Source organism: Eumetopias jubatus, unplaced genomic scaffold (genome assembly GCF_037043125.1).
Source record: "Eumetopias jubatus isolate StellerSeaLion01/CBP00866 unplaced genomic scaffold, mEumJub1_p1.0 scaffold_8, whole genome shotgun sequence".
NCBI lineage: Eukaryota > Metazoa > Chordata > Mammalia > Carnivora > Otariidae > Eumetopias > Eumetopias jubatus.
Window position 1 is genome coordinate 102,012,677 of NW_028274814.1, and position 14,191 is coordinate 102,026,867.

The following is a 14,191-nucleotide window of genomic DNA, read 5'->3' on the forward strand; positions in this document are numbered from 1 at the left end:
GGATCAGTATGGAATTCATCTTAGAAAGGATAAAGAAAGCCTCCTTACATCTCTGACTAGATAGAAGAAGGGAAAAGTGAGAACAAGACCGGTGCAGATGTGAAATTTATGAGGAAGGCTTTCAGCCCTGAAGAAATGCATACTTGGTAACTTGTATTTCAGTTTTACAAAAATTCATTCCATCTTCCTACAAATAGCTTAAAATTGTTTTATAAGTTATAAAGCTACATATGTACATTGTGGAAAGTGAAGTCATTCTTTCCAGAATGTTGTTTTACCTCCTTTTTTGTTAGTGGAAATTTTTTGTTTCATGATAAAGTGGCCATTTAAAAAATATATAAGTGTTAGTCTACAATATCATTTTAAATGGTAAATAGTATTCTTTTTATGGATGTATCCCAATCTAATAACCATTCAATTATTGTTGGGAATTTGATTGTTTCGATACTTATTTCTGACAATTATATATGATGTCATTGACACTTCAAATGACTGAGTATTTGCTAAATATTTCAACATATCCTTCATGTTTTAGGATAAATTTGTAGAAATCAAACTGTTAGATGATAGTGCATACATATATTTGAAGGACTTTGTAGTAGTGCCTAATTATCCTCCAGAAATTGCATAACAATTTTAAGCATACCATTTTATTTGTTTCTTTCCTTATTTATAATTAGCTTTATTGCAGTATCATTTATATGTGTATACAGTTTGATTAGGTTGTATCTTTGTGTACACCCATGAAACTATTGCCACAATCAAGGTAATAAACATACCTGCAAATGTTTCCTCATGTGCTTTTTTTGTTTCTGTGATAAGAACCCTTAATCTGAGATCTGCCCACTTTAGCAAATGTTTTAATTGCATAATACTTGTTATCTCTGGGCATAATGTACATCTGGTCTCTAGAACTTACACTCATCTTGCATAACTGAAGTTTTATACCGACTGAACAACTTCCTCTCCATGCACCCCTGGCAGTCGTCATTCTTGTCTCTGCTTCTGTGAGTTGAATTATTTTAGATACCTCATATAAGTGGGATTATGCAGTATTTGTCCTTCTGTGATTGGCTTATTTCACTTAGGATAACGTCCTTGAGTTTCATCCACATTGTCACAAATGGTGGGTTTTTCTTCTTTTTTAACGCTGAACAGTATTCCATTGTATGTATATACCATCGTTTCTTTATCCATTCACCCATCAGTGGACATTTAGTTGTTTCCTTCTCTTGGCTGTTGTGAATAGTGCTGCAATGAAGATGGAATGCAGATAACTCTTCAAGATTCTGATTTCAGTTCTTTTGGATATATATCCAGAAGTAGGATTTAAGCATGACTTGTGAATATTCTACTCTGGGATCATTTATCTGGTATACTTCCCAGCAGTGTGAATTCTAAGGTAATGCTGATTCCATTTACTGAAATACAATTGGCATACCCCCAATTTTTCATTAGTCAAAAATAAAACAAGATTCTGTAGGCTGAGAACCATTCCGACATAGGATATTTAATGTTTTGGTAGTACTCATACATATTTGTTCAAGTATTTTAAAACTCTTGTTTTTATCATCACTTATATCATCACTTACTGTAGTCCTCTTAATTATAATTTATAGTCTCAATACCTTTCTCAGGTTTTCTTATTTCTTTAAACATATTATTATTATTATTATTTTAAAGATTTTGTTTATTTGTTAGAGGGAGCGTGGGCGAGAGAGAGAGTGAGCAAGGGTACAAGCAGGGGGAGCTGCAGGCAGAGGGAGAAGCAGGCTCCCCACCGAGCAAGGAGCCCGATGCAGGACTCCATCCCAGGGCACTGGGATCATGACCTGAGCCAAAGGCAGACGCCCAACTGACTGAGCCACCCAGGTGTCCCAACATATTATTATTTTTTAAAAAAGACTCAGATCAGGTTTTCTTCTCTAATAAAATATTGTGATTTACACTTGAGAGATTATAAATTTTTAATCTGGTTAGTTTCCAGTTTATAAGAAACCAAATACAAACAAACCTTAAAGAATATAGAGCAGGAAGTCATGTTAATGATTATCCAGTTTTTAGTCCAATCCTTTTGCACTGTGAATAGAAAGTCAATTTGCAGAAATATTTTGCCATTAGGCCAGTAGAGCAGCTTTTTAAATATTGAAGAAGCCTGTCAGATCTTTGAAAAACTATATAACATCACAGATTTTCTTCTCCTTTGTAGCCGTATTTGCTGTTAGAATATATTTAGAAACATTGATGCTTAAGCAAATGTGTAATACATGTGGTCAAAGTAATGCAGCATGAAGTGTAAGTTTACCCCAGAGAATGCAAAACTATATATTTTTTTTTTTTTAAAGATTTTTATTTATTTGAGAGAGAGAGGAGAGACAGTGAGAGAGTACAAGCCGGGAGCAGAGGGAGAAGCGGGCTCCCCGCAGAGCAAGAGCCCGATGCGGGGCTTGATCCCGGGACACTGGGATCATGACCCGAGCCGAAGGCAGTCGCCCAACCGACCGAGCCACCCAGGCGCCCCGCAAAACTATAGTTTTGATGTTTGTGCTGAAATATTTAGTACCTAGGCCAGCTCTAGGCAGAATTGGCAAAGCTTGTCTTTGACATTTTCATCTTCTTTCAGCCCCTTTCTACATAGGATTACTGATGTACTGGGCCTGGGTCTCTGATCTAGTACTGGTCATTGCCCCAGGACATCTCAATTCTCTCTTCGACTGAACTTTCCAACACAGGTCCTTCTGCCCTCCTGACTGTCTCTTCTCCCCAACTAATTCTGCAACCTTCAAGTCTTCCCCAAGCTTCAAATCCAACCTGCAAAGCAGGAATTTTGTAGGACAATGGGGTATGAGCTGTATGGGTATGGGGAAAAGCCATGGTGTAGATGTGGTCTTCAGATCAGACCAGAGACAAGAGAATTTAGCAGAAACACAACCAGCAAGTGCTTATCTTAGAAGGGGGAGAAACCATCATAAATCAGAGAGTGAATATGTGAATTGGAAGCTAGAGGAAAAGCATCCATTGGATGGCAGAGCTGGAGAGAAGAGTACAGAAATTTGGTCAGAGAGATAAGTCTGGTTCATCCCAGGACACATGGTGATGGATGACCTTTAGATAGGGATGTAGGTCTAGTTCTGGATCTATCTAGCAGATACTATACTCTGGCTTCCAGTATCTTTACAAGTATCTTTACATATGCTGGGTCTTAAAGTGGCAGACTTCTGGTTTCTTCTTGAAACTCAGTAGATTATTTATGTAACAATTTCAAAACTGTACCCAGTTTTAGAAATGTATCCCTACTAGATAATAATGAGAGATACAAATAATTAGCCATCCTTGCTGTTTACTCAAATATCCTAAGACCCTCTTTAGCTTTCCTTTACATTTTCTTTTTGAAATTTTAGTAACACCTAGCTCTTTTATAATATTTAGTGTGCAGTTTCTGTTTTAAGTGCTTTATATGTAAACTTATTACATATTTACAACTTATTACATATCCAAACTCAATTTTATCCTGGCAAATACTATATGATTAGGAAAAATTATTATTCTTATTTCAGATGAAGAAACTAAAGCACAGAGAGGGTAAGTGATATGCCCAGGTGAGTGGCATACAGCTGGTGAGTAGTAGGGTTAGGATTTGAAACCGGGCACTGTGGCTTCAAAGTTCATTCATGCACTTTATGAAATCTAGGCTACTGTCTCAACTAATGCTTTCCCCTTTTCTAACCAGAAAGGATTATGATGGGAAGAGTCCAATCTGAATATGAGGGAGGGCTATCACCATTGTACTTTTTAAAAAGATTTATTTATTTATAGAGAGAGAGAGGAAGAGCGAGCATGCAGAGAGAAGGAGAGAAGGAGAGGGAGAGAGAGAATCTCAAGCAGACTCCCCACTGAGTGTGGAGCTGGACATGGGGCTCGATCTCATGACACTGAGATCATGACTTGAGCTGAAATCAAGAGTCAGACAGTTAACCGACTGAGCCACCCAGGTACCTCTCCATTGTACATTTTTATTCTGGTAGGATGCTTCCTTACATTCATTAAATCAATCTTTGCAGATGTACTGAACTTTTGAAGGATTTATTTAGTTATTCAACAATATTTATAGCTGTCCAGTACATACCAGGGTGACAGAGATACAAAGATGAATAAGAAATACTTTCTATTCTTCAGAAATTTAGAGTGAGTCAGACATGGAAACAGGTAAATTAAAATATGACTTACTGCTGCTGTTACAAAAATATGGGCAAACTCATATAATAGAACATAGATAATAGAGTAATAATCACTACTGGGAGGTTTCTAAGAATCTTCATTGAAGATATGACATTTATAATGGGTCTTAAGGGCTAGGTTGGTGTTTTCGTGACTAAGAAGAGGGAAAGGGGTATTTCAGGTGAAGAGACTCCATGAGCAAAGGCATAGTGTTGTAAGAAGGCTGAAATAATTATGGAAATAATGGGGACTTCTTTGTGGCAGGAGCATGTGGTATGTAGTGAGGAATGGTAGCAAGTGAGAAGGATTTAAAAAATCTGTATATGCTAAGCTAAGTGATTAGGATTGCATTTGGTAGATATTGATTGGGAAACCTTCAGAAGTTTTGGTGCAGAAGAGTGATACCAGTGTGTGATAGGAAGATTATGCTATAGGCTATTGGAGAATAGGCCACAATGTAAAGGGTTATCAGGTATGAGACTTAGAAAATTCTAAGCCAGAGGCTTTTACAGTTAGGGTTCAAGCAGGGTCTATGCACTTGGAAAAGAGGAATTGAATTTGAGATTTTTCTCTGAGAGAATCAACAAGATTTGATAAATGATTGGAGGTGGAGGATGAGGTATACTGAGCAGTGCCTTTGAAATGTCTCACCTTAAGAAAGAAGGAAATCCTGCCGTTTGCAACCACGTGGATGAACCTCAAAGACATTATACTAAATGAAATGAGCCAGTTGCAGAGAAACAAATACTGTATCATCTCAGCTATATATGGAGTCTAAAATATTCAAGCTCATAGAAGCAGGGAATAGAATAGTGATTGCCAGGGTCTGGGGGGCAGTGTTGGTAAAGGGTATAAAATTTCAGTTATGCAAGATGAACTTATATACAACAATATAGTTAATGCTATATTATATTTTATACTCAAAGTTTGCTAAGAGGGTAAATCTTAAGTGTTCTCACCACTCCAAAAAAAAAAAAAAGAGAGGAAGGAAGGAAGAGGTAAATATATGAGGTTATAGATAGGTTAATTAGCTTGATTGTGGTGATTATTTCATAATGTATACATATATCAAATTACCAAGTTGTATACCTGAAGCATATGTAATTTTAATTGTCAGTTATTAGAAAAAACAACATATATGTTTATTTCTCTTTTAGCCAAACAATCCAGATTTAGCAGTCTAGAGATAATATGGGCTTCTGTGGTATTACAGATCCAGATATATTTTTGTTGGCTTTTCTCCCTTCCCTTAATGTGATAACCTCATCCATGTGGTTGAAGAGATCTCACCACCAAGAGTTACCTCTATAGTCCATCAAATAGGCAGGAGCAAATGGGAGAAACAGCATGACCAGGAAGTCTGCTCACATTCTGTTGACCACAATTTAGTCACATAACCATTTCTGGAAGTAAAGAAGGCTGGGAATTGTTGTCTTTATTTTGGATGGCCATGTACCTAGTTAAAAATTGGAGGTTCCATTGTTGAAGAGATGGAGAAGGGATGTGGAGGTACAATTAGTAGTTTAGCTACAGAATGTCTGATGACCCTCTGAGACGGACAAGGTAGAACAGATTTAGGGAGATAAGGGGAGATAATGAGTTCCATTTGGATTTATTAAATTCTAGATGTCTATGAGACCATCTTTTTTTTTTTAAGATTTTATTTATTTATTTGAGAGAGAGAGAGCACAAACAGAGGGGAGAGGGAGAGGGAGAAGCAGGCTCCCTGCTGAGCAGGGAGCCCGATGCGGGACTCGATCCCAGGACTCCTGGATCATGACCTGAGCCGAAGGCAGCTGCTTAACCAACTGAGCCACCCAGGTGCCCCTCTATGAGACCATCTAATAGCTATTTCCAATAGGTAGTTTGAAATTAGGATTTTGACCATGACAGAAAAGTTTGACAATCATCAGGAACTTGAGGCTGTGTCAAATGAACTAGGAAGGGCATTAATAGCAAAGGTTGAAGACTAAGAGCAGAATCTAAAGGACAGCATGTTGGGAGGGATGTACTAGAGAGAGAAGCAGAAGCCAATCTGCTGAAATGTTAAGAGAGTGGGGGTGGGGGCAAGATGGGCAGAAAAATAGGGAAGAATTACATTAGGATTCTCCTTCAAAATTGTGGACCCCATTTCACTATTCCTGTAGCAGCCGACTGCAATATCCTTATACAGATTACTGTGCCCATAAAAGTGATTCTACTCTGTAGCCTCCTACCTATCAGAAAACAGCTTTCAAATTCTGAGGGTCCAGTCACAATGGTCTTCGAGCATGGCCTCCACCTATTGCTTATTTTATTCATGAAAGCAAAGACCAGTGCAACACGGGATTCTAAGAAATTCTGAAGCACTTAGCCCTCAATTCAGAGAACTGAATTATATAATATATTTCGGTTCCTTGCAATAATTTACCGTTTAGCGTCTTCAAACATAATCAACCCCAGCAGGGAATGTATACATGTTATCTTGATATTAATGTCTGTTTTCTTTCTTTCTATTTATTGTCATTGAGGAAATGGTAGAAACAGTGCTGTGGAATCCCAGACCTTCTGGTTCCTTACATACTGGTTTCCAAGGCTGGTGGACTTTAGAATTAACTCATTGGCACTGGCCCTCAGGTTCACCTGTAAGTACAACAATTTGTGCTTGTTGGTGCATGAAAACCAAGGATGGAGTGAAGCCTGAGAAGTAGCAAGCACCAAAGAGAGATCAAATAAGGTGAGAACTAAAACTATGGCATGGGGTATGACATTCATGAACTCTCTGGTGCAGTGGTATCAGTAGAAGATGAGGAATCATAACTGGTGAAGCAAGGCAACTGTGGATTAATGAAAATTGAGCAATGAAAATAAAAAATTTAGGTTATACTTTCAAACATTTTGCTGATGAGCCGAAGCTGGAGGGATGGTCATGATGAAGCGAGCAAGAGGCCTGATAGACCCTTAAGTCGAGAGCAAATCTATAGTGAATTATGTCCTTCCTTCTGCTTTCCTTCTTCCCTTCCTTCTTTCCATGTGGGAGTTTTAAATGTGCTTATAGGCTGATAGGAAGAAGCCAGTGCAAAGGGAGATGCTTACAGTACAGGAAGGAGATGTTTAATGTATGGAGGAAGTCTTTCATAAGGAAGATAGGAACAAAGGGTGTAAGAAAATAGTCTATACTGGATAACTTTTGAGATGGAATTTGAGAAGATATGTTGGGAGAGTTCCTGTTTGATATTTTTTCTCCATGAATTAGAAAGCTTATCAAGCGAGTATATGAGATGGTTGGAGCAGAGGACACAGAAGAGTGAAGGGCTGCAGGGGGTTATGAAAAAGAACTCCAGGCAGAGCATTGCCCATGGCTCAGATGGAGGCACGAGTCCTCACACAACCAAACTGAGTAGATGATGCTCTCTAGCAACACTTTCAGTGGCAAGCATTCGGGACAGAACAGTTACTTCTCTTTCCAGGGCATCTGGGCCAGTGTATATAGCAGAAGGACAAGAGAGAAAGTGAAGCAAGACTGCTAGAAAACTTAAGGCTCCAGACTGTCTAGGAAAGTAAGTGGGGTTTGGAATGAGAATGTAAAAGTCATGGGACAGGATTAGCATTCAGAGAAAGATGAACACTTAAAACCATACCTGCTGATACCTTAATAAAACTACCAACAGAGGTGCTGGTAGAGAACCTAGAACAGTGCCTGGTACAGAGTAATCAAAAATAAATATTCTTTAAATAAGTGACTATTTTTTTCCCTCTAGGAATCATAAATGTATTCTTTTTTTTTAAGATTTTATTTATTTATTTGACAGAGAGACACAGCGAGAGAAGGAACACAAGCAGGGGGAGTGGGAGAGGGAGAAGCAGGCTTCCCGCTGAGCAGGGAGCCCGATGTGGGGCTTGATTCCAGGACCCCGGGATCATGACCTGAGCCTAAGGCAGATCCTTAACGACTGAGCCATCCAGGTGCCCCTCATAAATGTATTCTTATGTAGTTTTTGGGGTGGAGCATTTTGAGAAAAATGGCTCTTTAGAATGCATTTGAGACCCAAATTGGGCATTGGATTATGTGTCGCTTTTTATTTGATGACATTTTCTTCCTTTTGAGTGCTTAGTTTGTGCTGCTATGGTCCTCAGTCCGTTTCCGTTTCTGTTGCCCTCATTTAGATAAACAGGTTTAAACTTTGTATATAAATGGTGTTTATTGGTAAAATTACAACTAGCTTGGGGGATATTTAAGTAGCATATCTCTGTGAGAGATATTACTCATTATCTCTCACAGAACAGGACTCATATTAACACTGCACCATGTGCAGAAATAAACTTTGTTCCATTAAACTATAAATTTAAATAAAGACTTATTTGACTATTTCAGGATGTTGCACTTAAAAAAGTGTTATTTACTTTAGGAGTTGACCTTATGTTGCTATTCTTTATTCAACATTTACTAAGAGCCTAGTATTTAAATTAAACTATAACTTAAATTATGGAGGATGGGCTGAGGATTCAGTACTTAGGGGGCAAGAGAGAAGAGGTTGTATCATCACTAATGATGAATCATTTGAAAAACAGTCCAGATTTCTCTGCTGTACAAACATCCCTTAACTACAGCAATTCTAATTCGAATACAGCAATTCTAAATAATTCTAATAATTTATGAGATAAATTAGAATCCTCTCTAACAAAATGCCTGGTAGTCATTCATTCAGTCAGGTATTTGAGCTTTCATAGTCTCAGTCTCCTCATCTCTAAAATGGGAATGGTCATCCCAACAAGATAGTTAATAACACACTATGATAATTACCTCTAAATACTAGTTTTCTTGTCCATTTTCCTGTTAAACTGGAAGATTCAGTTGAGTCAATTAATTGATCCACATTATGTTCCTTTCTCAATGACAAAAAATCAAGGGAACAAATCTCCAAACTGTTTAAGTTGTATTTGTACAAACCCAAGTAGGAAGAGTAGTATTATAGTTCTTTATTGTAGCACATTTAATTTGTATCAGGACTTCTTTAACATGTTCAGTTTGTGCTCTAAGATTAAAGATAGAATCTTTTTTTAGAGGTAAGCATGTGAAATCATACTTCCTGCCTCTCTGATTACAGTAAAAGTGTGAACTCTAGAAGAATGACAATAACCGGCATTTGTCTTGAGTGCTTTATAATCTTTAACTTGCTTTCATATCCTGTATTGCATGTGACTCCACAGGGAACATTTCAGTCATACGGAAAGATATTTTAACACCCAACTACTATTTTTCCGCCTTGGCTTTTTAAAATAGCAGTTAATTTTTGCCTCACTGTATTTGTTGACTTTAATGTCCCTGGAGATTGCTTCTGAAATGCCCCACAGGTAAAATAAATTACCTGGTAGTGGCCTAAGAGTCATTACTTTGCATTTTGTCCACTGGAATGTCCTTCCATGCCACGCAAGAAATGACCATTTGTTTCAGGAATGAGTTGGTGATTTCAAGGGGCTAATGTTGGGTGAGAGTATTAATATTTAGCATTCAAGCCACAGGCATTTCACTTTGAATACAAAGGAACTAGCCACACTGTTAATGGACAGATGGTTGTCTATAAACCAGTGAGGGGGTTTAGTCTGACGTTTGATGTTAACTTTTTTTAAAAAAATTTTTTTTAAAGAGGGAGGAGTGGGGAGGAGCAGAGGGAGAGGAAGAGAGAGAATCCCAAGGAGGCTTTATGCTTAGCACAGAGCCCACTGCAGGGCTCCATCTGAGGACCCTGAGATTAGACCTGAGCTGAAATCAAGTCAAACACTTAACCGATCAAACTACCCAGGCGCCCCTCGATGTTAATTTTTTAAACTTCTTTTAATTGTACCAATCAGTGCTGGATTGGGTGTCCTTCGTTCTTAGTGTTCCATTATACTATTATAGAGTTTACCCTTCTTAATTCATTATAACACTATTGATTTAGTCTTTTTCTTTTTTTTAACTTTTCTGCTAGAATATTAGCACCTTCAGGACAGAGATTAAGTGTCATTCTTTGCTGCAATGCTAGAACCTAGCACATAGCGTGTGCTCAACGAACATTTCCTGAATTCGTTAGTCATATGCTTTTAGTTGCAGGGAGAGGGAAAATGCCTTGAACGGTAAAATAATTTGACTTAATACTTGAAGCCCAATTTGCTCAAGATTCCCTCCACCTCTCTTTGCAGTTTGTTTAGCACTTTTCATCTCCATGTCAAAACTTCACTCTCTGGCAGGCTTCCCTCAGGGAGCAAAATGGCTGCAGCACGTGACCTTGCATATTTGGGGCAAGACACAGTCTGTGCCTGAACTGCTAGAAACAGTCCTGAAAGTCATTTCTACTAGACTCTCTTAGGTCACATGCTGTCCTTGAACCAGTAACTATCATTGGATATAGAATATACTGATTGGCTTTGCCAAGATTATGTGTCCTGCCCCTGAAAACTAATTGCAGTCAGGAGACGATTGCAAACAAATTAAAAAAAAAAAAAAAAATTTATTATTCACTACAATTAATCAATGGAATTCCAAGACTCTAGTGCATTTTAATGAAGTGTAGGGAAATGAAATATTTTTAAAAGTTGTTTTAATTCTGAAAAATATCACCCTTCAGTAGTTTAAAAATAGTTGCACACATGTTTACACAAGTATATTTAAGTGTGTTAGTAATAATTCTGGCAACATACAATTAACTGAAATCTAAGACTTACCTTAGCAAAAGTTATAGTGTGCAGTTATTTTCATGCTGCAATCTAGGAAAAATCTTCCATCACTCCCAATTCCTCTATCATCTTATCCTCTTGAATCCATGAGGAATTGTAGCCTTCAATAAGGGATGCATTTTCTTTTGTTAAGAAGAAAATCCCAAATAACTGGATAAGGGAAGGCAAACATGGGGCAGGGAAAATGGAGGGAATCAAACTTTGCAGACTCACAATTTTTCCTAGACCTATGACAGGTATTTCTGATTTCTTAAAAACTTGATTTTATGTGAGCATTTACATTTTGAAAGGAAATAGATGAATGAATGAAGTATCTAAGAGGGGGGATTGTAGCCAGGAAGCCAAAACCAATATTGTGTGGTAATGCTAATTTTGTATAAAACTTAAGTCATCTTCTTGTAGACTGTGTGTTTATCAAGTTTTCACCTCCATGGCTGTCCCACTCTCTTCTGTTTCAACCCCATAAAATTCCTATTGTCTGAGCCATTTTTCTCTTATTCCCACATTGCCTTACAATATGTAACTGTTTGCATTGGCATGTCTGGTCTCCCTAAACAGAATGTAAACATTCTGAGAGCAAGAACTTTGTCTTGTCTTTCTCTGGAATTAACCCGGGCATTTTGTAGAGCTGCTCCATAAATCATTGGCGCTGAAGAAATACTTGTGGGAATTGGATCAAATCATCTATTTCAAAATGATTTGGGCAAAGTTGATCAGACCACAGTGATGTGAAAATGTTTCCCTAACATTTTTTTTCCACTATGAAACTCTGATTAAAACTTCAATATTGACATGCAAAGAAAAAGATCCAATAAGAAAGGAGACTCTTGAAAGGCTTTTAAAGGGAATAGAACTTTTGAAATTATTTTCATTGCTTTTCTGATGCCAAGTTTATAATGGCTTTCAAACAAATTGATAATAAAGGAAGACATTTTATGGGTGTGTCACTGCTTTTATATTGCTTCCATAAATCCGTAAAAATGTCAAGATATGAACAGACGATAATGTTATTCAAACATTCTTCTTAAGTAGATGCAGGGGAGGGAGGAGAGATGGTACAGTATTATTATTGTTCCCGTATTTGTTGTAAACAGTGAAGTCCTTGTTTTTTGTGAACTGTCAACTTAGGACATTCTGCCAAACACCTTTTAAAGCAAGTCCTTATTAGAATTAAAGCAAAAGTGTCAGTTGAGACAGTATTATCTTTTCTGGGTAATTTAAACAGACTGTTATGTCTTATATGCAAAATATTGGCTTTGTTTTAGATGTAGAGTTGGGCCATAACAAGATGCTAGTAAAAGAAAGAGAATCTTTGGCATTGCTGGGTCTCAACATGCTAAGTGGCTGAGGTCACACTGTCTTATATGTTGTAAAAATATTTTCTAGGTCTCTGACCTAATCTGTCCAGGCTGGTGGCAGCATTTCTGCACTCACATAGACCTGTGGATTCCAGAGTAAACTGGGAATTCTCTATTTTATTCTCCTCATCTAATCACAGGACAAGCCTCGTCAGTCCTTTCTTGGAAAATCTTAGTTGGATGCCAGGGTGGCTTAGTCGGTTGGGCCTCTGACTCTTGATTTTGGCTCAAGTCATGATTTCAGGGTCGTGGGATCAAGCTCCATGTCAGGCTCTGTGCTCAGCGGGGAGTCTGCTTGAGGTTCTCTCTCTCTCTCGCTCTGCCTCTCCCCCCACTTGGGCTCGCTCTCTCTCAAAGAAAGAGAAAAAGAAAGAAAGAAGAAAGACTTCCTCTCCCCCAACTTGTGCTCTCTCTCTATCTCAAAGAAAGAAAAAAAAAGGAAGGAAGGAAGAAAGAAAGAAAAGAACTACTTAAAGAAAAGAAAAGAAAATCCTTTTCTGGCATGCAGTGTGATATAAGGGAAATACCCCTGTTTGGGAGATGTGTGACCTTAGTCAAGTCATCTAACACTTCTTGGTCTCACTTTCCCTACTTTTAAGGTCCTTCAGCTCACATGTTGTGAATCCTCTGCAAACATCCTACCTGTCCTTTTGCTATATTACACTCAAAGATGGTAATCACTTTTTATCTGGTGCCTTTGCTGGAATCCCTGCCTCCTAAGTCAGGGCTCCTGATCATTGGCGTGTAAATCTTTCTGCAGCATTGCTTTACCTGCTCACAACACCTTCAGTACTGGCTATTTTGCTGTAATTCATTGAGATGTGCGGGTATGACTTGTGCACATTTCTATACATGAATGTTATATTTCAACCAAAATTTTAAAAAACCCTAACACTTAGATGGCTTTCTGTGAAAACATTTATTTGCCTCACTATGCCTTTACTTATGATCTCAAACCTCAGTCCACATTAGAATCACCTGGAGTGATTATTAAAATTTAGATTGTGAGGCTCAACAGTAGGATTTCTGACTCAATAACTGAAGGGTGGGGCCAGGTAATTTGCATTTCCCATGTGATGCTGATGGTGTTGGTCCAGCGATCACACTGTGGGAACTACTGGTTTATGCAGGTACCTTGCTTTGGAATGCCACTTTCTTACTCCAACGTCTTTACCTACCGAAGTGTTTACCACCATTCTGATACTGCCTTCATAGATCAGTCCTTGAAGTCCCAGATGGAAGGGATCTCTATCCCCCATATTCTGTCCAACACTTTATTTTTGCCTTGGTTATCACTATTACAATACTTGGATTAAAATTAGATTGTAAACTCCATGAAAGTTCATATCATTTCTGTACAACATCCGATCCCCATGTCTGTGGCTCAGTGATTTGAATAAGAGAAGGAAATTCAATATATGTTTTTGAATGAATGTCAACCACTTGAAAATTTCTTCTTCCATAATGTTTTTTCTACTTTTTGCTCATGGTTTTACATTTCCCCTTCCAGTGTATTTTTTAATCCAATGAGGCATTCTTTGAGTAATATTTCTATTTAAAATTTAAAAGGGCTCCACTGTATACTATTTTCAGGAAGATAAACTATGCCATTGAATTCTTGATTTCTAAGGTATACTAATTATTGCCTACCTTTTAAAAAGAGCATTTTTCTTAGTCATTCTTAATTAACCTCAAGTGCCATCACTTAGAATACATTTTGTTTGAAATTATCTTTTGACCATGGTCCTGATACTGCTTTGCCTTTTTTTTTTTTTTTTTTAACTATACCTTATACTTGCTCTCCATGTTTTCCTTGTCAGCTATCTGGGTAGGTAAATAGCTTTGGCATCGTATGTATTTTGTTCACTTTGTTTGCTGTTGGACAAATAAAAAGTGGTCATCACTGACACAGTTCACTC